Consider the following 27,139-nt stretch of genomic DNA (forward strand, 5'->3'; position numbering starts at 1 on the left):
ATTAGACATACGGTGCAAAATGTTAATGTAAGCATTGATAATGTAACAACAGTCGGCAGTGCAAATGAGCATAATCCAATTTAGGTATGGTAGTGCAAGATACAAAAGTAAACAGTTGTTACTGTAATAAAAATGTACATTCAGTAGTGCAAATATGGCAGATGTGAGGTAGGAGAGAAGAGTTAATAATATATGAGGGAGTGGATCAACGGGGGTTAGAGTTCAGTAAAGAGACAGCTCTGGGGAAGAAACTGTTCTTTAGTCTGCTGGTCCTGGTCCGAGGCACCTGAAACGCCTGCCGGAGGGCAGGAGAGAAACAGTCTGTGGGCTGGGTGAGAGGAGTCCTTAAGGATGCTGCGAGCTCGATGCAGACAGCGTTTCCTCTGGATGTGTTCGATGGCAGGTAGTGGAGTCCCTGTGATGCGCTGGGCAGTTTTCACCACCCGCTGCAGTGCCTTGCGCTCCGCAACAGAGCAGCTCCCATACCATACTGTGACACAGTTGGTCAGGATGCTTTCTATTGCGCAGCGATAGAAGTTCACCAGGATAGCTGAGGAGAGCTGATTCTTCCTCAGTGTCCTCAGAAAGAAGAGGCGCTGGTGAGCCTTCTTGACCAGGCTGGAGGTGTTGGTTTTCCACAACATGTCCGCCGAGATGTGGATCCCCAGGAACTTGAAACTGGAGACACGCTCAACAGCCATTCCATTGATGTGGATGGTGTCGTGTGTGCCTCTTGACTCCTTCCTGAAGTCCACGATGAGCTCCTTCGTTTTGGTGGTGTTGAGGAGCAGGTTATTTTCAGTGCACCATGTGGCCAGGTGCTGGATCTCCTCCCTATAGGCAGTCTCATCGTTGTTACTGATGAGGCCAATCACCGTGGTGTCGTCTGCAAACTTGACGATGGAATTAGATCCATACACAGGCTTGCAGTCGGAGGTGAAGAGGGAGTAGAGAAACGGGCTTAGCACACAGCCCTGTGGTACACCAGTGTTAAGTGTGATGGATGTGGAGCAGGTGAATCCTGATCGAACATTCTGGGGTCTGTTGGTCAGGAAGTCCAAAATCCAGTTACACATTGAGGTATTGATGCCCAGGTCTCCGAGTTTGGCTATTAACTTGGTTGGGATGACAGTGTTGAATGCTGAGCTGAAGTCAACAAACAGCATACGTGCATAAGTGTTCTTATTGTCCAGGTGAGTGAGCACAGAGTGCAGTGCCATGGAAACTGCGTCCTCTGTGCTCCTATTGCTACGGTAGGCAAACTGGTGTGAGTCCAATGTGGATGGTAGAGAGTCTTTTAGGTGTTCCAGGACCAGCCGCTCAAAGCACTTCATGACGATGGGTGTGAGTGCTACAGGGCGGTAGTCATTAGGGCACCTCGGACTAGAGTGTTTTGGCACTGGCACAATGGAAGTGCATTTAAAGCATGTTGGTACGGCTGCTTGGGCAAGAGACAGGTTGAAAATGTCTGTAAAACCCCAGCGAGCTGCTCCGCACATGCCCTGAGAACACGACCAGGGATGTTGTCTGGTCCAGCAGCCTTGTGCGCGCTGATCCGGCTCAGTTCCTTGCAGACATCTGTGGAGGAGAGTATGATTGGTGGGTGGTCATCTGAGGGATTGAGCTTGGTGGCAGTTTCTCTGTTGTCTCTTTCAAAGCGAGCATAAAAGTAATTTAGCTCGTTCAAGAAGTTGACATCAGTGGCTGCGGGGTGGAGTGGGTGGGTTTGTAGTCACTGATGGCCTGAATGCCCTGCCACATGCGCCGAGGGTCAGAGTTGGAAAAGTGTCCTCTATCTTTAGCTTGTAGCAGTGCTTGGCCTTTTGATGCCCCTCTTCAGGTTTGCTCTGGATGTGCTATAGGCTTGTGCATCTCCTGATCTGAAGGCAGTGTTGCGTGACTTCAACAGGAGTCGCACTTCCTTGTTCATCCAAGGCTTCTGATTTGGATATGTGGTGATCTGTTTCTGGGTTGTAACACTGTCAATGGTGATATTGATATGATCCAATACAGAGGAGGTGTAAGAGTCAATGTCTGTGTGAGCGCCACTGGTGGCTTGAGAAGCAAACATACTCCAGTCTGTGTGTAGAAACCTTTCCTGAGTGTGGAATCTGCCCCGCAGGCCACACCTTGATGGTCTTCACTGATGGCTTCACACGGTTGATGAGGGGTGCATATTTGGGGGTGAGGAACAAAGAAAGGTGATCTGACTGTCCCAGGTGGGGGAGGGGTGTCGCAACGTAAGCTCCAGCCATGTTTGTGTAAACATGGTCTAAGGTTTTGTTTCCTCTGGTGTGACAGGAAACATGCTGGTGAAACTTGGGTAGCACTGACTTTAAGTTTGAGTGATTAAAGTCACCTGCAACAATAAAAGCCGCCCGGTGATCAGTCTGTTGTTTACTGATGGCTGCGTGAAGTTCTTTCATAGCAAGCTTGGCATCAGCATCCGGGGAATATAGGCTGCAGTTATAATGGTGGAAGTGAACTCCCGCGGTAGATAAACGGTCTACATTTAACCATGAGAAACTCAAGGTTAGCTGAACAATGACTCCCAACAATAGCAGAGTTTGTGCACCAAGCTTTGTTAATGTAAATGCACAATCCACCACCTCTGGTCTTACCGGAGCCATCTAATGTTCTATCCGCCCGGAGTGTGTGGCGTCCCGCTAGCTCAATAGCGGTGTCCGGTATTCCGCTGTTTAACCAGGTTTCCGTGAAGATTAGGACGTTAGGACGTTAATGCACTTCAAATAAGCATGTTGGGAATACAAATGTATTACAAACATACTATTTGAATTTCAAGTATATTTTTAATACATTTAATACTACGTCTTTGTCATTCTGCACTTGTGTTATGTATGCCCAGGTGAAAGCGTACAATAATAATTATTTAAATTAAATTAAATTTCTGTATGTCAGTATGTTATAATAACACGTAGGCCTATGTAGGGTCAAAAATAATCAAAGACTTCTGCTTTCCTGTCTTGAGTAACAAAAGGGCCATTTGGCATTCCTGAAGGCACAGAAGTGCTGATATCGATCAAGGCCTGTAGGCCAACATGTGTCTTCTAATTGTCACACCTTTTGCCCAGTGGGTGAAGCTGTAATCTGCTGGTTGGTCAGTTTGAATGTCTCACATTTGGGTTTTAGTCACATGGGCAAAGAAGGGATAAAACTGTTGCTCTATCTTTTTTCTTTGCTGCCTCTTTTCTTTGCTGGAGCTCTTCTTGGGGTTCCTCCCTCTCTCCCTCTTTTTCTTCCCCCCTGTATTTTGAAATAAGAGAAACCAAAGTGCTATGCATTGCTGACAGTTACCAACAGTTCAAAATCATCTGGTGCCAGCGTTCTGGGAAACAACCTGAAAAGAAAATCCAAAAGGTTTTCCTGGACCTGTGGTTCATATCCATATGTCCTCACTGGCCTCATGAATTGACTGGTTCAATATCAAAACAAAAGAACAAACAGAAAGTGAATAATCTTTCAAATGTTGGTGCTACAGGGTTACTCAACACGTCTTATGGCACTGTGGTGTTCACATATTTTGGTCCTCAGTTCCCTTGACGTTTTGCCATCATAAAACAATCCACAAGGGCATAACATAAATAACATTAAATGAATTTCAGATAAAGTTCTCAAGCTTGAGGGGAATATGTAGTGATAAACTGTATGAATGATTTCTTTAAGAAATATAAGTTATGCTAGGGCAATCAACTAACTGTTCTGTTATATTTTTAATTTATCTCCTTTAATCACATATCCTTGTAACCTGTCTCCTTAAAAAAAAAATATATAAATTCATGTATGTATGTATTTTCTTACTGCCTTCAAACTATAAATCCACTGTTTTACAGATACACTTAACTGGCTTAATGAAAGACCTTTCTTAAGCAAAGGTGGATGACTGAGCAAAGGTGTTTTTTTTTTTTCTTTTCAGAGAATTATACACAGTGCTTATCCTAACTCAGTGACGTGAACATCTAGAAAATCCAATCCATCTAAATGGTAAATATTGTAAACTTTAAATAACCTGTTCCAGATCTCAAATACTGATAAAAAGAGATCAGAGATACACAAAGATGCACAAATAGTATGTAGTAAGATGTCATCAATGTAATACTTGTACAATAGTAACTGATCACAAAATTATTTGTTATTACAGTTTTGCTTTGTTTTGTTTTTTTCTCAATTGCCAACAAGCATTTATTTGTAATGGGTATACATTTTCTAAATTCATAACACAGCAACACACCTAAATCACACAATTACCCAAATAGTACATTTTCTGCTCAAAACCACATATGTGACCCTGGACCACAAAACCGCTGGGGTATATTTGTAGCAATAGCCAAAAATACATTGTATGGGTTAAATTTATAAATTTTTCTTTTATGCCAAAAATCATTAGGATATTAAGTAAATATCATGTTCCATAAAGAGATTTTGTAAATTTCTTACCTTAAATGTATCAAAACTTAATTTTTGATTAGTAATATGCATTGCTAAGAACTTAATTTGGACAATTTTAAAGGCTTTTTTCTCAATATTTTGATTTTTTTTGCACCCTCAGATTCCAGATTTTCAAATAGTTGTATCTCAGCCAAATATTGTCCTATCCTAACAAACAATGCATCAACGGAAAGCTTATTTATTCAGCTTTCAGAAATCTCAATTGTGAAAAAATGACACTTAAGACTGATTTTGTCATCCAGGGTCACATATAGTCAATTAGTCAATTACAGGCAAAATACAGTTGATAGCATTACAAAAAAAAAAACTTTGGGTAGAATGTCAAGATGTGCATTCTTGGCAACACACAATCTCATCATTACTTTATAGAATGTACAATAGAAAAAATAACAGTAAGACAGAATTGCTTTAAAGGCTTTATTAGCAACATGAATTTACTGCCAGTGGAAAAAAATGGCCAAATTTTTGTCCACATCACACCTCCAGGCAGAAAAAAAAAAAGAGAAAAACCTTAGTGGGGTAAAAGAAAGGTGAAACCATTCTTGGCTACACACCAGTTTGTGATTTAATGCAAATGGTGGAATGCCATGTTCCCTCCCACCTGTTTCCTTTCTGCTTCTGGCACCAGTTGTTGGTGGAGGTCATATAAAAACAAGAGGTGGCACTTAGCGTTGTAAGGACCATTCTGGCATTTCTGCAGGACCAAACCAGAACTCGAGATTGCAGCACACACCATCAATGTTGGTTTAAACCCTGTCTCATCTACATGATTTCATGTGGTGTCTGATTACCCCATGTGTAAGTGAGTTTCAGTTTGTAGGTATTGTAACCAATGTTTACAGTTTTTTACGATCGCTATGACAATTTTTTCAATACTTCTAACAATTTTCCTAAACTGTTAATGCACCAACACACTTACAACACACAATTGACAAAACAGTTAATTTCATGCTCAAAATCAAAAAATTATTCTAAAACACTAAAACGTTCTTTTTCAACAGGAACATTTAGTCAATCATAGCACAATGTCATAAAAACACTAACATCAGACAGAATTACAGAAACTGCATTATTTTATGTGTCAGATCTACCCTTATACAATAGTATATTGTATTGATCATAGATTGTGTTTTGTAGTTTTTGTGAAGCCCCTCTTAATTTTTGTTTTGTTGGGTTTGGTAAATGCATGCATTTTGTTTCTTTTGCTGCAGAAATTCAATACAAAAAAGATGAATGACCCATCTTAGAGTAGCTTTATAGAATGTACGGTTTATGAAAAAAGAAGACAAACATAAAAAGCCACAAAAGAATTAAAAAAAAAAAAAAAAAAATTTAAATTAAATTATTCAAAAAGAACACAAAGAATGGCCTTTTCAGCTGCCATAGTTGCAACACTTGCGTCATCAGAACAGGGTGTTCAAAGACTAAGGGACTTTGGTTCAACACACCACCATTTCCGTTTAAAAAAAACGTTTTGCACCGTTTTGTTGGGGCAATCAGACTTAAAATCCTCTGGTGTGCATTTTTATGTCTTTTGATATTGTTGATATGTATTTTCGGGGTCCTAATGTTAAAGGGATAGTTCACCCCAAAATTAAAATGACTAAAATAAATAAATGTAATTAAATTATTAAAATACAAATTAAAATAGTTTACTCACATGTTGTTCCAAACCTGTCTTTGATTTGTGGTAGAGTACTTCACCTGTCTCTCTCCTCTTTCACTGTAGAATAAAGGTATTAAAACAATGTGGTTGGACATGTGTCCTTTTGTGAAGCTCTAATTATTTAAGGATAATTAAATGGCAGCAGCTGTTTTCAACCCCTTTGGGTGATCAGTTTAATCTGCTCCAGCAATCATAACCATTTCACACTTTCTTGTCTTGACTCTTGTAGCAAATTTGCTTTAAGAGAGATGAACATGATTAATCATAACGGGTTGTTATCAATTATATATCCATTCTCAAGAATTAACTGTAGCATTAATATTAATACTTATGGATGTTTATTAAACTACACTACAGGGGAACATGCAACATCAAACTAGACACAGACATACACACATTAAACATAGATACCAACGCAAGGAAGGCATGGAGAGAGAGAGAGAGAGAGAGAGAGAGAGAGGGAGCACTCGCGCGCAAGAGTGAGGTGTAATGGCAAGATTTATACATCAGCTAACTACAACCTGTTAAGAACCATCAGAGAATCACGTCTCCTTAATTAAAAGGGGTCGAAGCCTAGAAGCGCATCTAAATAGTTACAAGCGGTTACTTGCATGGGTTTTGTGGGTGCTGAGTAAAGCATCCTGGTACATGTATAATGCGTAGATTCCTGATGAATTCCTTTAGGAGTGAAAGCTTCGTCATTCCAAACATGGGTCGATTAGTCTGAAGTGAATCGACAAAGTTACTGAACTTAAAACTGCCAGAAGCTCGGACTCCCCCCGGAAGGGGAGTCGTGAGGTTTCCAAGGTGATATGTGTGTTTCCAGGGCACCGAAAGTAAAAAGAAGACTTGCCTTTTGGGTGTGGGAGAAGTTTTATCTGGTTTCCCTGTAACACCCATTTTGGTTAGTTTGACCAATAACAAGGCACATAGTTTCAGCGGGAAAGTGTTTCTTTGTCCCACTTGACACCTCATTTGCTTGTTTTATGACTGATCTGGAGACTGGTGTAATTTTCCCCACAGTACAGTAAAAATAGTGTGATGCATTTCACGATCACATAGTGTACATCATTGTGTGATGAATAAAGAGCAGATCATTTTGATATCAAGAAAGAGACATCTAAAAGGTATTAAACCAGAGATACATTCATACACCTGAATGAGTGTTTAGAGCTTACTAATAACGAATTACGAATAACGAGTGGTAACTAGGCTAATATAATAAGGAAACATACAAACAACACATGCATAAACCCTTGGCAATTTAGCACCCATATAACGGTAGAATGTGGGGCCAGGCTGTGAATTATATGCAAATGTCAATAGGCTAAAAGGGTCTCTTAAGACATAAAGTCCCAACGACCATCAAGGATCATAAGCAGATGTTACACTCTCCTATGACTAGACTGTATTGCCTTAGGGGAAGTTGAATCGTCTTTGGGTAAGCCTAATGGTTAGAGAGTTGGACCAAGGTTGTAATCCAAAGGTTGCGAGTTCGAGTCTCAGGCCGGCAGGAATTGTAGGTGGGGGGAGTGAATGTACAGTGCTCTCTCCCTCAATACCATGACTGAGGTGCCCTTGAGCAAGGCACCGAACCTTGAGCATAAATGGCTGCCCACTGCTCTGGGTGTGTGTTCACTGCTGTGTATGTGCACTTTGGATGGGTTAAATGCAGAGCACAAATTCTAAGTATGGGTCACCATACCTGGCTGTATGTCACTTTCGCTTTTTTAATGATGTTAGGACTGCATCAATTAAAGTGATAATTCACACAAAAATTGCATCAATTACTCAAACTCACGTCATTGCAAAAACATGTGATTTTTTTTTTCATCTTCAAACACAAATGAAGGTAATTTTAACAAAAACTGAGGGATTTCTGTCTCTGTTGAAAGTCCATGCCACCAAAACTTTGATGTTTCAAAAAGTTTGTCAAATTTATCTGTATAGCACTTTTTACAACGCATCATTTCAAAGTGGCTTTAAAGAAAGTCTTACTGTTATGTCCAGTATACTGCCTAACATACAGTGACGTGAATCAGTTTGTGAACTTCTTAGAAATCATCTGGATTTCTGCATTGATTACCCATTAATGTGATCAGGGCCTGTACTTATCAAGCTTCTCAAGTGCCATTTTAGTCTTAAGTGGTGAGAATTCATGAAATGTACTCCTACTTTCAAACTTAAGTATAAAATAAAGTTATCAAATTTCTTAAAGCTAAGAATCACTCTTACTTTCCCAGTTATTTAAGACAGCTCGAGAGGTCTCTCAAGTGGCTAAGAGTTGTCAATAGGGGCTTGTGATGGCACTGAGAAGAAATAATGTTTTTGAAATGTTTGATGACGAGCAGTTAATCAAACGGCATCATTTAGACAGAGCAGGCAACATCTTTGTCAGTGACTTGTTGAGGGACGTCATATCACAACTAATTTTACGCAGTAATGCAAATCATAACTCATGGCGATTTCAAACGAGGGTTCCCCTCCTTCCCCAGAACATGATTTTAACTGAGGTGGTTTTCTTTAAAAAAAAATCATATCATCACCAGCACACAATGAAACTTGGGAGAAAAATGAAACAGCCTAGAAAATGAAGGGAGCATTTTGAGGCAGCATTTGAAGGAGCCTTCAAATTGGGACAGCTGTGCCAATGTACCACATTCAGTCTTCAAATGCAGCCTCTGAATTGGCACACAGCAAGTGTTTATATAGCACTAGCAAACCCATGTACATTCCAGACAAACCTTAATCCTTTGTGGTCTAAAACATAGTTTTAGTCTGGTTTTCAGAAAAATGTCAGTCCCCACTGAGCTGTAAATACTTGTAAGTGCAATTACTTGTGGTCCTCACTTACAAAACCAAAAGATAGAAATATAGATAGAAATAAACATGACCTTATTGAATTTGAATCAACTTACTGAGAATATACAGATTGTCACCACAGGGTGGCATCGAGTGAATATCCGTAATTCAATCATGTCAGGATAGTAACAACAACAGCAATAATAACACTTAAACTTCACATTATTTAGTATAATGAAAAATGACATTAATTTGTAAGCAAGTTGATCATTTAATCTAACATATACAGTGGCTGAGCTGTAAAGCAAAATAAATCAATAACAATTCTTATTTTAAAAGTAAATGGAGCAAGATGAATAGCAATACTATTTCCTCACAAACATTTAACTTTTTATGTCTTGATGTGTTATATGGTGGTATGAAGTAGGGGTGTGCGATACTGCAAATTTTGGTATCGATCCGATACCAAGTAAATGCAGGGCAAGTATCGCCGATACTGATACCGATACCGATACTGATGCTTTTTCCTTTTTAATAACATACATTTAAATGACCAATTACACTTTGAAAATTAAGAATAACTTATGTTGATATGACTAAAATATTACATTCGCCTTAAAGCTATGTGGATATTTGCCTTTCTGAAAGGAGTTTGCAAGCAGAGGAGCCCAGAATATGAAAGCAATGTGTAAAGTTTCCTGTTTTCCTCCCATAGAAAAGAGTTATAAAGGGAAAAAAAAAAAACTTAACATGGCTTAATGCATTAAGAAAGTAATATTGAAAGGCCAACTCAGTATACTGATGATGCAAACTATATGCAGGCAAGCAGCCCAGCATATGAACGCAAAGTGCATGCATGTTAAGTATTTTCCTCTGATAGAAAACTTTTATAAAGAAAATAAAACAACAACGTGGCTTAATGGTTGAAGACAGTGATACTGTATAAAAAGGCCAAACTCTGTAAATTGAATGGGTCTGGCTTCCAGTCTCATCCGCTTCCAGCAATTTAACTGTACAAAAATTTAATTAAATTTAATTTTTAACTGTACTAAACAGCTCGTTTTGCTGCTTGCTTGGTATTGCAAACTGGTGTTTCTACCATATTATTTTAATTAACTGTCTTAATTATAAACACATGGTGGATAGCACAAACAATTTTTTGTTTATTTTTCTCATGATAAACCTACCATGCCTAATGACCACGGACTTAATTAACCCCCGAATCTGTGGTGGCATCACGGAATCGCCGAAAATTCCATGATGGGCTCACAGAAGTGATACAAATGTAAGTCAGTGACAGGCATCAGCCGTGCTCCACGCACGTATCCACTGGTTCAACACTTTAAATAGGAAACCCTTAGCATCAATATGCTGACGCGATAATGGGAATTTTATCGTCATCATTATTGTTCAGAACTGGGTAGGTTTAGAGTAGGGCGGGTCAGGTACTCCAGCGAAAGTATAAATTTATATACAAAATATAACTGCATCGGAGTCACTCTTTTTACGTGGTCCGATGCAGCGCTGGTGTTGAACCAGTGAATCCGTGCATGGACCATGGCTGATGCCTTCTGTGAGTCCATCACGGAATTTTCGGCGATTCCGTGATGCCACCACAGATTCGGAGTTAATTAAGTCCGTGGTCAATACACGGAATTCTGTGAGATCATGTTGCTAAGGAAGTGGAAGTCTCACACATACAGTCTATGAAAAACTTACTTCCACGTTGAAAAAGGTGAATAAATTTGGTGCTGTTGCCACAGTAGCGAATTTCTACCGTTCCATCTCTCGCTGTAGCATAATATCCGCTTGCGCTTGGAGCCGCTGAGTCACGTGATGGCATAACAAACTAAAGCAGGGGAGGAGCAGTAATGTTTGCATACGAGACGTGAAAAGAGCAGTATATAAACACACAGATATGTCTATTCTTTGTTGAATGTATTAAGCAATATATTAAGTGTAGAGGAGAGGAAATTAACCTAAAGTATCGATCTAATCAGGCTAGTATCGATCCGATACCGATACCAACGTTGGTATCGATACTATCGATATTAAGATCGATCCGCCACCCCTAGTATGAAGTCATCATTATTTTTGTTTTTACTTAACAGTATTTCACATATTTGATATTCGGTGTATATCAACATTTCAATAAATAACATTATAGTAGTGTAACAATAAAGGTAAGGGAAACTATGTAGTTTGTCGGTGTTCTTTAAGACAATTACAAATATGACATTTTAAACTATAGGATAAGCAACACTTGATCTAGAAGTGTGAGTAAAGTAACAAATAAATCACTGTTTTTTATAGACAGTAGGATTTTGCAAAACACTTCTGTTCAGATATATTAGATTAGTTTTGTCCTGCATCTCTATAAATTACAGCACAATTTCATACATGTATTCAGAGGCTTTTTCCCCAACAATATTCACCTCTAATATGATACTGTAGCCAAAGTCCAAAATGAACTGTCTGCCAATGATTCATACTATACAAGGGATGAATCTCCATCTTTCAGTGAATCTGTGCCTGTCCAAAAAACAAAACATGATTTAGTCATTTAGTCATTTTCTCATCAATGTGGTTTAATATTGGAAATACTGTACATATGTGTCATAACATACACATCAGAAAATTAAGAGAAAATAACTTCAAGCATCCTAGATAAACTTCTGATAGATTCTGTTAGACTCTCAAGTTTGCAACAGATGAAATACTGTATCCTTAGTAGCCACATCCAGGCCAACTGGTACAAAGACAGCTTAAAGGGACACAAGTGTTCTCTACTGCAAGTCATCTAGCAATCAGAAAATGGGTGCTTTTTATTCTGCTTGTTATATGTCAAGAAACAGATCATTTTAAGACTGAATTTGGTGTCGTTTGCAGATGTAAGCATGGTATTCTCATCATGGTCGGTAGGAAAAGAAACATATTTTATCATAATTCTACAATATAGATGATTTTACACAAGGTCCTACCTGTGAGAATATAAAATGCACTTTATAGCATGTCAGAAGCAGCATTTAAGCATCATTGAAAATATATATATTAAAAAATAAATTGTACAAAAGATAACAGTTGACAGTAAGGGTCACATAGTTAACATGAGCAACACAGTTGACACAACTGAACATTATTTAATTTGTGTATTAATGGGGGTTTTTTCAGCAACACTGAATTAATGACAAAATGTGTAGTGTTCTTTGCTTATGATTACAGTTTTTTTCAATTGCTAACATCCTTTTGTCCAATCTTTAGTCACATTTTCAAAACTCTAAACACAATTAGCACAACATCTGTTGTGACCATACCATTAGCACAATTTGTGTTGTTTTCACACAATATGCAGTCAATTACCATGTTTCTAAAATGCTTAAATTTTCTTTTCATACAAGCTTACCCAAAACCAAAATCATGGATCTTTTTAGTCATATTTACAAATGCTTAAACACAGCATGTCAGAATTGAAGACGTAATGTTCCAAACCTTAAATATAGCATAAAGCTTCTACATCTGCTACAACAGCAGCTCAAAAGTATTGAAAAAATCTCTCTATATAAAATATTACAACAACTGATAAGCACTTTTAAGTAACGGATCACTGAAATATTTAGAAATAGCTGATTCCAGTCTCAGTTGGAGGAATAGTCAGGTGTTGGAGCTCCTTCCATTACATCAACAACATAGAGTAAAAAATACCTCTTTGAATTGGTTTTGTGGATGCAGAACAACACAAAGAATCAGAAAGAGAAAAAATTATGCCTAGGAGAGGGAGAGGAATAGTTGTAAGAGGGAGAGGAGTAGTTGGATCAGAAAAAGGGAGAAGAGGTAGGGGAGAGTAGTGAGAATGTTTGTTGGACTGTGCATTTTTTATGTTTGTTTGTTTGTTTGTTTTATCCCCTTACACATGTGGAACCTATGAAAGCTTATTTCTGCCATGGAATAAAAAGTGTAAAGGGTAATTATGACTTAATCTCAGAATTCTGACTTTTTTCTTGCAATTGTGAATTTACAGTATCTCACAATTCTGATAAAGTCTGAATTGCAAAATGTAAACTCACAATTCCAAAAATAGAAGTCTGAATTGTGAGATAAAAAGGTCACAATTACTGTTTTTACTTTTTTTATTCTGTGACGGAAACAAGCTTGCATAGTAACCAAAGGATGTTGGAATTTTTGTTGATCCCTGGCATCAGCTACCATGGGGGAACCATCCACATCCAACCCTCACCCACTGGAAAGCATTTCAATCAAGGTTCCAATTGAATTTTTTTTGAAAACCGAACTTTTATTTTGACGGGTTGCCGAAAATACCTTTACATTTCTGTGTATATGATATATGAGGATAGTTTTTCTCAAATGAAACGGTCGAATGCTCATTAAGTGACTCTCAGAGCAGTTCTGGAGATGTTGTTCATGTATTTATGTCCTCATTTAGTGAGGCGGCAGACGTTAATATCACCGCAAGAGTCACGCGGGCTTCTGTATGAGTAGTGAACAAACCTGCGCGTCTGCGCCATACATTAACTCAGAGAAACGCAGAAGTCGTTTAGTAGTTGTTTTGCGGCTTAATATTTACAAATAGGAGGGGCCGCCCCCCTAAAATAACGGTAGGGGAAACACTGCTATTATATGCAGGTAGAACTGAGACATGACAAGTAATGCAGTTTTTGTAATGCCATTAATTGTTATCATTTTGACAGTCTATGCACTATGATTGACTGTATGTTCCTATTGGATAGAAAACCAGTGCCAATGTTTTGACCAAATTGCTCGTTTTTGAATTGGGTTTGCTGTGTTTTGATAGAGTTAGTATATGTAGAAAAAGTTATTCAGCATTTTGAAATGTTGAGTTTGTATTTATTTAACAAAATGTGGTTTTGGCCAGAAAGTTACCTGATTGGCTAATTGTGTGATGTAGGTGTGTTACTGTGTTAAGAGTTTAGAAAAAAGTACTTTAAGTATTGGTAAACGCTTGTTAGCAATTGAAAAAAAAACTAATATACTGAGTAACATATTAGATTTTTTTTATTTATTAGATTTTTTTTCTTTTTTTGTCTGTAACTTCAGCATTAGGCCTTGCATGGCTAGTGCCTTAGACTTCACTGATGAGAAGGAAGTAAAAATCTTAAATTCCCTAATAAACAATATACTTTCATTATATGTGAATTTTGAAACCTAAACATACTGTTTGAAAAAGCACACATTAAATAAATGAATAAAAGCAGTTCATTTGAAACATGGTAATAATTATATAAATAATAAATAATGAGTAATGATATATAAATAATAATATGTTTATAAATAAATACAAATTGGATCCAAATATCAAAACATGTTCTTTTCCTTTGGGGAAAAAAGTGATATTTTGAAGAATATAATCCAAAATAAAATCAATCATATTATATACTTATACACTAATATATATATATAAATATCTATTTCTTATATTATTACATTAGATAAACACTCAAATATACAGCCAATGAAATTATAGGGCACACGTATGCAAGGGTGACACAATTTCAGCAAATGCCATTCTAAACATCATTGTTGATGAGAGGTACTATGGCTTTTCCCCTGTCTGAGAAAGGAGGCATTTTCTTTGCCTAACAATATTTTATCTCTGTGTTCATAGGTGTCTCTTCTTTTGGAGAATAATATTGTTTTAGAAAAATATACATCAGGAAAAAAGCTTTAAAAAAATAAATCAACTGAACATAATAGTAATCCAAAATCTACTTAGACATGAACTTCACTCTAAAACAGGCTAATATTGCACAGAGTGGGATTCCCTCTTAGACAATTTTTGTTCTGCACAGACTTGTTGAACTCCATGGCTTCAAAAACCACCTTTACATGTCACCTGTTCAGTTCATAAAGGTGTCTGTCAAAAGTGCAGTATCAGTTATCATGTGCTGGTCCCATACAAAAACGATTGATTCACAGGGTTTGATCAAAGGCACAGGTTCCTGCAGAGGTTTTCAGAGGGTCTGAAGAATCTGTGGTCATGACATGGCTCCTCTTTTGGGATCTGTGACAGAGAAATATTTAAAAAGAAAAACAGAATTGTTATTATTATTATCGTTTAAAGTCTATACTCTTTGGAATAGATTTCAGTAATAAATGTTTTCCTGCTGGACGTATAAATCTTTGTCTTCAAAATCTTCTAGACAGCTATAAGCTGATGGCAAATACATGACCTACAGTGGGAACTGATTTGAAACAAAGGATTTTAGCTGATGTTCACCAGTTTGTGTGCGTCTGTGTAAGAATACAAGCATTTGTGAACAATGACCTTTCGATCAGGTGAACACTTCCAGGAACTTGTTTTAATTTAAAAGTTGACGCCTGAAAATGTCCATCTTTACAAGAAAGAAAGAAAGGATAGTAATTCAATAAAAATAAAACTGGAGCAAGGAAGTAGCAAAAATAAACATAAGATATATAGTCTGAAAAGTCTTATCTCATGCAATTTTCAATTTATAGGTAAATTTATTGTGGAAAAATTGTTTACATATTTTTATTGGTAAACATGACATTACAGTTTTTTTTTTTTTTTCTCGATTGCTAACAAGCATTGTTCAATACTGAAACCGCATTTTCAAAACTGTTCATACAGTCTGCATTACCAACATGAATCTCGGCCAAACAGTTGATCTCACCTCCAAAACTCACTCGGATCAACAAAACACTTCATATAGGTCTCAAAATAAGCTTGTTACATCATAACACTGGCAACAATTCTCATTCAAAAAACATACATTTCATTCACAACACACTGATTTAAAAAAATACTAACAACAGGGAGCATTACATAAACGATGAACTTTTATCTTTGAAGTTTGAATGATCATAGGATAAGAATAACATCTTTTCATTTTACTGACTGTATTACAGCACAAAGAATGAAGGAGAAAAACAGCATTTCCTATTTCATTATATACCAAAAACAAAAACCCATCAACATTTACAAAATGTACTTCTGAAAAATAAAAACATAAAAATAAATATAAAAAGTTTAAAATATATGTATAAAAGAAAAAAAAATCTGAAGCAATAATTACACACACAAAAAAAAACATCATCAGTCTAATATAATGAGGTGCTGTATGTGCAGCATTGGAGTCCCAGCTGCTGCAGGAGTTTGTATGTTCTCTCTGTGTTGATGTTGGTTTCCTCTGGGTTTCTCCCACAATCCAGAGACATACAGGGCAGGAATGTGTGAATATGAATGTGTGTGATGATCTCTCTCTCTGCCACTCTTTTTTACCCACCAATGTTTCTTCCCTGATCCATGTTTCCAAACAAAATCATTCCAAAGCCATCCATTTATCAAAAGAACCAAAAAAGAAAGAAAGATAACCAAGATAGAAAGAAAGAAGTAGAAGACTAAAAATAGGACATCCGGCTTGGCTTACAGCTGTAATTGCATTTACAGTTTTTTTCAATTGCTAACAAGCATTGTTCAATACTGAAGAAACATTTTCAAAACTGTTCACATATTCAGCGATACAGAAGTCTACGTAGACCAAACTGTGAATAATTTTTCATTGCTTTCAGACAAAATGCATGCAATGACCATGTTTTTCAAAATCCACAAACACTTTTGTCATTCATACTCCACAACTGGCAAAACACTACACATTTTCAGCACATTTTTCAAATGCTAACAAACTGCTTTCAAAACTGATAAAAGCACATTCAAATCAGAACGATGGCAAATGTCCATTTCTGCAGGAATTCGTTTTTTTTACAATCGCTAGGACACATCTCTTAATACTAAAGTCACTTTTTCAAAACTCTTCACACAATGAGCACAACAGCAGTCTGTGTGAGCTAAACTGTGGATCATTTTTCATTGCTTTGGCACAACATGCATTCATTGACTACTTCTTTCAAATTCCATGAATTCTTTTCTCATTTCGACACAACAACTGTCAAAACTCTGTGTACTTACAGCCCAGTTTGCACACGTTTACATACTCTTTTCAAAATTGTTAAACTTGAGTTCAAAACAATAACATAATACAAAACTGAATAAAACAGCAATTTTCTGCATTTCTACAATAATATTTTATTACAGTAAAATATATTTAGAAAAAGAAAATTAAATGCTATCAAAACCTTTGGACCAACTGCAGGTGATTCCTTTTGTAGCTGAAGACCTACATGTTTTACTCCTTTACATAATTTCATTATCATCTATAAAAAGTATTTGCATTGAATAATTTGCATTGTGATGTAAGCATTGACCAAGCCGGACATAGAGAAGTGGCTGAAAGAGCAAGAGGGCGACGTATGCGTGGTGGAAGAAGAATAAGCGGAAGATCAAGAGCTGTAGTCTCAGATGAGATCAGGGCAACTATAACTGATCATGTAATAAATCATGGTCTTTCAATGAGAGAGGCTGGTCTGTGAGTGCAGCCAATTCATCACTAAACACCAATGCTTGTACATATGGGTACAGTCATTTTAGACACTTCCAAAACTGTTGCAACAGAGATGGAAATCCAATTTTTAAATAAATGAATTATGTTTCCATCTTCGTTGCCACAGTTTTGGAAGTGCTTTTTCTGTTCTAAAGAAGGGGGTGTCCCACTACTTTTGTCCATATAGTGTATGTACAAGTCATTGGTGTTTAGTGATGAGTTTTAGGCTCAAGATCTGCATTTAAAGTCACACCAGAGGTGTTCAGCTTGGATTAGGACTTGGCTTTCTGCAGACCAGTCAAGTTCTTCCACACTGACTCAATCAATCATTTCTTTTTGAACCTTGCCTTGTACACAGAGACATTGACATGTTAGAATAGAAAAGGGTCCTGTCCAAACTGTTGCTTTAAAATTAGAAGCAAACAATTCCCTAAAATATCATTATATGCTTAAAAATTAAGATTTGTACTCATGGAAATTACTAAAGTAGTCAAACCTGTTCATTAGAAGGGGGTGACCCAATACTTTTGGCAATATAGTGTATCAGCAGAAGATTGCCAGGGATGGATCAGGCATGCCAAAAGATTCTTTCCTAGGTGTATTGCCCTAGATGACATACGATGTGATGTGGATGAGAATCTGTGGCCAAATGCAGTACGTAGAGTTGATTAGGATTCCTACAATACAATCTATACAAATGTATATACAAATTCTTGCATTTTGGAATAACTTTGAAAAGTAAAAAAATATATATATTGAAACATATACAGTGGGGCAAAAAAGTAATTAGTCAGCCACCAATTGTGCAAGTTCTCCCACTTAAAAAGATGAGAGAGGCCTGTTATTTTCATCATAGGTATACCTCAACTATGAGAGACAAAATGAGAAAAAAAATCCAGAAAATCACATTGTAGGATTTTTAAAGAATTAATTGGTAAATTCCTCGGTAAAATAAGTATTTGGTCACCTACAAACAAGCAAGATTTCTGGCTCTCACAGACCTGTAACTTCTTCTTTAAGAGGCTCCTCTGTCCTCCACTCGTTACCTGTATTAATGGCATCTGTTTGAACTCGTTATCAGTATAAAAGACACTCCACCATGGCCAAGACCAAAGAGCTGTCAAAGGACACCAGAAACAAAATTGTAGACCTGCACCAGGCTGGGAAGACTGAATCTGCAATAGGTAAGCAGCTTGGTGTGAAGAAATCAACTGTGGGAGCAATTATTAGAAAATGGAAGACATACAAGACCACTGATAATCTCCCTCGATCTGGGGCTCCACGAAGATCTCACCCGTGGGGTCAAAATGATCACAAGAACTGTGAGCAAAAATCCCAGAACCACACGGGGGGACCTAGTGAATGACCTGCAGAGAGCTGGGACCAAAGTAACAAAGGCTACCATCAGTAACACACTGCGCCGCCAGGGACTCAAATCCTGCAGTGCCAGACGTGTCCCCCTGCTTAAGCCAGTACATGTCCGGCCCGTCTGAAGTTTGCTAGAGAGCATTTGGATGATCCAGAAGAGGATCGGGAGAATGTCATATGGTCAGATGAAACCAAAATAGAACTTTTTGGTAAAAACTCAACTTGTCGTGTTTGGAGGAGAAAGAATGCTGAGTTGCATCCAAAGAACACCATACCTACTGTGAAGCATGGGGGTGGAAACATCATGCTTTGGGGCTGTTTTTCTGCAAAGGGACCAGGACGAATGGGGCCATGTATTGTGAGATTTTGAGTGAAAACCTCCTTCCATCAGCAAGGGCATTGAAGATGAAATGTGGCTGGGTCTTTCAGCATGACAATGAACCCAAACACACCGCCCGGGCAACGAAGGAGTGGCTTCGTAAGAAGCATTTCAAGGTCCTGGAGTGGCCTAGCCAGTCTCCAGATCTCAACCCCATCGAAAATTTTTGGAGGGAGTTGAAAGTATTTTGGCCCTAACCTTATGGGCCAAAATACCAGCAACAGTGTGTGAAAACCTTGTGAAGACTTACAGAAAACATTTGACCTCTGTCATTGCCAACAAAGGGTATATAACAAAGTATTGAGATTAAATTTTGTTATTGACCAAATACTTATTTTCCACCATAATTTGCAAATAAATTCTTTAAAAATCCTACAATGTGATTTTCTGGATTTTTTTTTCTCATTTTGTCTCTCATAGTTGAGGTATACCTATGATGAAAATTACAGGCCTCTCTCATCTTTTTAAGTGGGAGAACTTGCACAATTGGTGGCTGACTAAGTACTTTTTTGCCCCACTGTAGCATCATGTCTAATTCATTCCTGTAACATATATTTTGCTGTAAACAGTAGTCCTAAGTAGGTGTCCTCTTTCACAGAAGAAAACATTGTTTAATGTCACCTGTTGTTAGTGTTTTTTAGGTCTTACTTTTATAGATGACCAAGTGTGTTTGTTAACTGACAACCCTTGCTAGTGTTATGAAAGAATGAGCTGGTCTGAGACATGTATGAAGTGTTTTGATAGTTGTTGTGCTTTTTGAATGTGGAATGAACTGCTGTGCCAAGCTGAAAGTTGGTTAGGAGAAGTGTGTGAAGAGTTTTGAAAAAGTGACTTTAGTATTGAGAGATGTGTCCTAGTGATTGTAAAAAAACTGTATTATGAAATTGAATAATTATTCCAAACACAACTAAATGCAATTTCAGCTGAAAGCCAAGCCAGATGTCCTATCTTTCTTTCTTTCTTGGTTATCTTTTTTTCTTTTTTGGTTATCTTTTGATAAATGGATGGCTTTGGATTGATTTTGTTTTGGAAACATGGATCAGGGAAGACACATTGGTGGGGAAAAAAAAGTGGCAGAGAGAGGGAGGACTAGAACCGTCACAGTACTGTGTACATCCATCCATCTATTCCATACATTTTTCCTAGCGCTTGTCCTATGTAGGGTCAGGAGGCTGGAGCCTTTCCTGGGTCATATAGGCAGGACAACCCCCTGGACAAATGGCCAGTCTGTCACACACATTCATATTCACACTCACTACAGTCTCCAGTTCACCTGTCCTGTATGTCTCTGGATTGTGGGAGAAACCCAGAGGAAACCACACAGACAAACTCCACACAGAAAGACTCCTGCAGCAGCTGGGACTCCAATACTGCACATACAGAACCTCATTATACTAGACTGATGATGTTTTTTTTTTTTTTTTTTTAAATTATTGCTTCAAAGTTTATATATATATATATATATATATATATATATATATATATATATATATATATATATATATATATATATTAGTGCTGTCAATTGATTAAAAATGTAATCACATTAATCACAGTCATGGACTGTGATTAATCATGATTAATCGCAAATTTAAAATACTAGGATTTACCTGTAAATGTGCTGAAAAAGAAATGCATGGCAAACTAGTTTAAGGAAACAGAACCTTTCACACTTCCGCCAGGTATGAGACATAATCCTTATTATTCTTTTATCATTATTCTTTTGTTTTTATTCAGCCATAAATCGACCTTTAAACTGGCGATAAAACGTTTACCAAGCCACATCGCTTCAATCCCAGTATACATTTACCCAACTATTATCAAAAGTATTTCTAAATAAATACAACAAAACATTTCTTGCGACCTTACGTGAAGTATTATGACAAAATGCATTATGAAGAAGAACTGGACCTGTTCTGCAGCTGTATTAGAGCTAACATGCTTCATAAGACAATTAATAGATTAATAGTACACTTTTTCTCAACTCACTTCAAACCACCATCGAAGTGTTTGTAATAACTTCATTTTGCGATCACATGTGGAATTTGGTTGTTTATTGTTGTTAAAATATGCTATTTATAGCCTTTTATATCGCTGCACAAATTAGCATTTCAGATGTACACATTCTCAAGAAAATCACATACAGACCATATCTATCGTAATTGTGTGTTTATTATCTTATATAATCTATAGTGGCTGTTGTCATGTTTATATCTGCTGTGTAAAAGCCTTAACATGTATGCTCTGCTGAAACTCACGTTGTTTGTGATGTTACTGTCTCTCCGTTCTTAAGTTGCCAGGTATACATTCCAAGTATAATACACATTAGTAAAATGATCTATTTAAATTTTTATTTGTCTATATACACTTTGGGTGGCCGCGGTACATTATAAAAGTAGCCCAAAAAAACGCAAACCGTATTTTCAAACTAAACCACTTGTGCCGCTATCGTTACTCTGGCAACACTGGTGCTGTACCCTCATCACACATAGATAACCTTCCACGCTGCGATGACGGGAAGAAGTTGGGGTCAAACCATATCAAACGATTAATCTGCGTTAAAAAGATATTAACGCGTTAAAAAAATTGTCATTAATCGCATGCGTTAACGTTGACACCTAATATATATATATATATATATATATATATATATATATTTTTTTTTTTTTTTTTTCTCATCTTTTTATATTTATTTTTATGTTTTTATTTTTCACATGTAAATTTTGTAAATGTTGATGGGTTTTTGTTTTTTGGTATGTAACGATATAGGGGGAAAATGCTGCTTTTCTCATTCATTCTTTGTGCTGTAATACAGTTAGTAAAATGAAAAGATGTTATTCTTATCCAATAAAGAAATATTTATGACAAATCATTCAAACTTCAAAGATAAAAGTTCATAGTTTATATAATGCTCCCTGTTTTTAGTGTTTTTTTTTTTTTTTAAATCAGTGTGTTATGAATGAAATATATGTTTTTTGAATGAGAATTCTTGCCAGTGTTATGATGAAACAAGCTCATTTTGAGACCTATATGAAGTGTTTTGTTGGTCTGAGTGAGTTTTGGAGGTGAGATCAACTATTTGGTCAAGATTAGTGTTGGTAATACAGACTGTATGAACAGTCTTGAAAATGTGGCTTCAGTATTGAACAATGCTTGCTAGCAATTGAAAAAAACTGTAATGTATTGATATTTTGAAAATATCTTTTGCAGTGTAAGACTTAACAATACAGTGCCCACTCTGAGCTTTGACCCATTCAACAGGCTATGTGATGACTCCTGTCAGTGCAGATCAGCGCAATTGTATGACAGATGTATACAATTAAAGCACTGTAAGGATCCACCTGCTAGCCCAAACAGTGGAATCCAGCGGCCTGGTCGAAGGTTTAATGCATGTTCGGTCTTTTACTTGCGCCTCTGAATTTATCTGGATTTAGTTTCAATTTTAGTCTAGCTCCGTGTTCAATCTGACTCCAATTCCAAGTGATCATTAAATTTAGACAATATCTATCATTAAAAACTGATCACAGACATCGAATGTATATTAATCTAGATATTTGATTATTCTGGAAATCCCATACTTTCAATTATTAATTCATTAGCGACCTAGTGTCACTTAGCAATTCACTCGGCCAACTGTGAACGCACGGCACAAACTCGCCAGTTGATCTTACTTAGAGGGTACAGGGTGATTATAATACCTTTAAATAGGCTGCACCCTGCTGGCACATAATAAAAAGTGTATTTTTTCTATAATCACGAAAACTTTAACTTGTTAAGTCAGTGACAGACAGAAATCAGAAGATCCCTAATGACGAGCCCCCGCTTCATTCATTGGTACTTAAGTATGATCTTGTCCTGGACGCAGATTTGTGGAAACGCTAGACTACAACTCTAATCTACTGGGAAAAAAATTATTTCAGAAGAGATCAGAATAAATCAAATATAACAATTTATTATTAGTCAGGTAAAGTCGTATTACATAATTGAACAATAAGAAGCCAATTCAAAAATAAGAAAATACATAACATCAGTTGTTCAAAGATGCATCTAAGACTAAAATGTTTACCTGACTTCAGGAAGATACATAGTATGGAGCATATGCAATACATTCAACACTACGGGCTGATCTGGCTACAGAATCGCAATGACTGATTTGCAACTTTCCCTTAAATACTACCAGAACAAAAGGGCCATAAATATTTATTCTCGGACCCAAAACAGATTACCATCTGTATGATGAGAAGCCTCTGTAGGAGCTGCTCTCACACACCCAAATGGTCACATCGGCAATGTTTATCAGATTTTGAAAGGAGACCGCTCACAACAGAAGTACAGAGTTAACTTAAGTTTTCAATATTTCTCATAATACAAGTGACTACTGTGAAATTGAGACCTTTAAAATGATACCAAACATGAAGGTGAAAAACAACGGGTTCACAAGATATATGATAGGTATACCTATTCTTAATGAACTTTGAGTAAATCTTTTGGGGGGAAAGAGAGAGAGGTAGACAGGGCAGGGGGAGAATGGGGTCGTAAATGAGCACGGAGAGAGGTGTCTCTCTTTGGAGATCCCTTCCCCAGATTAGTTTTATGTTTTTTTTTGCATGGCATCTATGAGTTCCTGAGTTTTGGCTTCATGTGGAGTTAATTTCATAAGAAAATAATTTCATTCCCTGCAGCACTTAGTCATGGGTGTGTCATGAAGCCACCCGAGCAGCACACACTGATGCTAACCCATCTGAAGTATTAGAGGCGTGTGGCACACACCCGCTCTTAGAATCTTCCTCAAAGTTAATCTGATGGGCTGGTCGGGTGGGCAGTGGTGCCAGATGGTGGCTGTAGTTATGAATGATGCCTTGGTCTTAAGTATTAATTTGGATCAGTGTAATCCTGCACAGCATATGCTGAAGGCCTGTGAGCCCGATCCATCGAGGACACACTTGTACACCCCAGTCACTCACTGATATACTTATGATCTTCTCCTGCATGCAGCTACATGCCTCATGTTCTTATTTATGGCCAGTCCTTTTCCTCATTTATTACTTTATCTGAAATACTTTCATGGGTCCATCTTTGATTGGTTAAGCTACACAATTAGAATTGCACATGGATTTGTGGTTTGAAGAAACCCCTAGAACCTAAGTATTTAATTTTTACTGCTTATCCTGCAGCATTTGTGCTCAGGCTTAGTGTTTTAAACAGGAAAAAAGAACAACCACTTTCATTTTCTTCAGGAGATGTAAAAATCTTAATTAACATTTTATACCCTCTCACTGACCCTTAGATTTTAAAAAAACTGCTGTTTCCATCATACCTTTACTGATTGATTTCTTTAAAAAAATTAGTGTTTCCAAATTCAGCTATTCCAAAAAAGGCTGAAAGTGGTTCAAGTTATTGTAAAAACAAATTTGAGGTATCTATCTATCTATTCACTCATTGGATTGACATTAACTTTTGACTAGTCAATACAGAATAAAGATTCTAGTGAGAAAGTGGCAACCCTGTGACATTTTTTAAGGTTTCAGTGGGATCCCAAAAGTCAGAGTATATTTGGGTTTGTACCTGACAGGTACTGGTGATTACCTGTATCACTTTGAAATATCAGTGCTGGCCAAAATTATTAGAACACTAGTATTTTCACAAGATAAAAAATGTTTGTTTTTTTTGTTTTTTTTATGCCACAGTTCTGGATTTAGTCTGTCTCAGTTTGTTCTGTTTCTTCATATCATTCCCGACAGACTGGATGATGATCAGATCAGATCTCTGTGTGGAGCATTGGCTGTTGTCAGACTCCTTGTGCAAAGAAAAATCTCACTGGATTATTACAATTAATGGCAAAATGAATGTTTGGAAATGTAAACTGATATTTCCTACTGACACACAACAGCAAAAGATAGAAATAACTGACTTTTTAGCTAGTAAAAAATACTAGTGTTATAATAATTTTGGCTACCACTGTAGTACCTCTTGTGTTTGGTGACCAATATGTTCTGTAAGATTTAGCACCTCCTTTCAAGAAAGAAAAATAAAATAAAAATCACAGGCCCTATTTCGCCATTTATTAATAGTCCTTTCTAGCGATTATAATCACATTGTGTTTTATGCACTTTATGAGTGTTATCCTATTTTACATCAAATCCTTTTTCACAAATATTATTCTACATGAAAGCAACCCATGCAGGCCCACACAATAGTACTGTAACGTGTTTCTCTTTTATTCACTTGCTCTCAGGTCACTGAGTTTGAAGAAAACAATGTTCTCACACACTGTCATCTCATTCATCTTCACAGGAAGAGAAATCCCTTGCTTCAGAATGAGGACAGCTGTTCCAGCTGCCAGAGGGGGCCTCTGTGAAGCACTGCTCATGTGTCACAAGCAGAGAAAGGTGAGTGCTTTTAAGTCTATAATCTACAATAGGTGTTGGAAACTATGATTGAAGAAATTCTCACAATATTTGCACTGAAGACATGTAACTACAAAAATGACATCGTCATGATACAGCAACAAGGCCTTTGCTACATCACTGGCGAAACAGTTTCAGACCATACACGAAGACAAAATAATATGGTCAGTTTTGATTCTATTTAAGTGCCTCTTTTACGTTAATTGTAAACAATCTCAGGTTTTAATATAAATGGGTCAAAAATATCTACATCACACAGGTAAAAATATACAGTTTTCCCTCTCTCTCTCTCCCATGAGACTCTTGTGGTCAAATTCTGCTTCACTGAGTATTCTAGTTAGTTTACACTGCTTCAGTGGATACATGCACATAAACACTCTGACAACACAGAAGCCACATGTCCACCAAAGCCCATAGCATCCCGAGCTCTTGGCACTTTCCATCAATAGAGTAAAAAAAGGCCTGAAACTCCTCCCAAAAAAGAGTGTAAATAAATAAAAAATTTAATGTAAATAAATTAAAACTTCAGAGTTTGAATGCTTTCATGTAAACACCTCAAGCATTACGACTGAAATTCATCGAATGAAATTTCAATTGGATTGAAAAGGGTGGTGTACACTTAAAATAATTAGATCAACAGGTAAAAATAAGCATGTAAATGCTTAAATCTGAATATTTTCTTGGATTCACAAATACCCTGGGCACATGCACTGTGCCATGATGCATATGTTTTCATACGAAAATCATATGAATGTGCTCATGTTTATGCAGTGATAAAGCATTAAGCATGTATTAAAGTTGGTTTGGAATAGGTGTAATGCACATGTAAAAGAAAATGTGAATTGGATTGCAATGTTTAGGGTTCATATAAACAGAACTTTCAGAATCTTAAATTGGATTGGATTCATTCCAACCGAGGAAAATTAGTGCATGTAAACATACCTAATTTAGACTTGGGTGTCACTTACATTTGAAATTTAAGACATGCTGCCAAATAATCTGGCATTGGAAGCATATACTTTAAAAAGAGAAGTGGACTGAGAACCAAACCCTGAGGAACACCTCTAGAAATGAAGTAGACACATTTAAAAAATATGTGCCAGTATAAATAACAGATTAAATTAAACTCACTCAGTAGGGGTTAGCGAGTTTGTGACTTAATTTTGATTGGTATTTGTTAATAAATGTTTATTTGCCTTAAATTAAATAAAATTATTTGTTAGGTCATAATAATTTCTTACAATAACAGGGTTGAATTTTTTATCTTGATGAATGCAGCCAACTCTAAATATGTGTAAAACATATAGATGTAGAACATGTAGAACATTGTATGAGATTATTTGCTTTCTTTTACTGCCATGCTGTAAAAAAAAAAACAAAAAAAAACAACAACAAAAAAAACGACATGCAAAAACGCTGCATGAAATGTCTGTGGGGGGTTTTTTTTTGCCCACTTTTCAGCATCAGATAGTCAACCAAGGGACCACCCACAGGCTATGTGTGAAATCACAACATCCAATCTGATTATCTGACATAACAAAACATTCCAGAAGTTAGGTATACAGGTTTTTAACAGTCTGCCTGGAGCAAGTTATGTTTGTAAGGTTTGAGGTTG

General features: G+C 36.9%; 1 protein-coding gene across 3 annotated transcripts in view; it reads right to left on the minus strand.

Moving 5' to 3' along the window:
- Window positions 1-14,424: 14,424 nt before the first annotated feature.
- LOC131539678 (potassium voltage-gated channel subfamily A member 1) overlaps window positions 14,425-27,139 on the minus strand; it is a 35,620-nt gene continuing 22,905 nt past the window's right edge. For all 3 annotated transcript variants that reach the window (XM_058774367.1, XM_058774365.1, XM_058774366.1), the window contains one exon: window positions 14,425-14,972. The gene's annotated coding sequence lies outside the window, so the exon portion shown is untranslated. The remainder of the gene's footprint in view (window positions 14,973-27,139) is intronic.

This window comes from Onychostoma macrolepis, chromosome 04 (genome assembly GCF_012432095.1).
Source record: "Onychostoma macrolepis isolate SWU-2019 chromosome 04, ASM1243209v1, whole genome shotgun sequence".
In the NCBI taxonomy this organism is placed as follows: domain Eukaryota; kingdom Metazoa; phylum Chordata; class Actinopteri; order Cypriniformes; family Cyprinidae; genus Onychostoma; species Onychostoma macrolepis.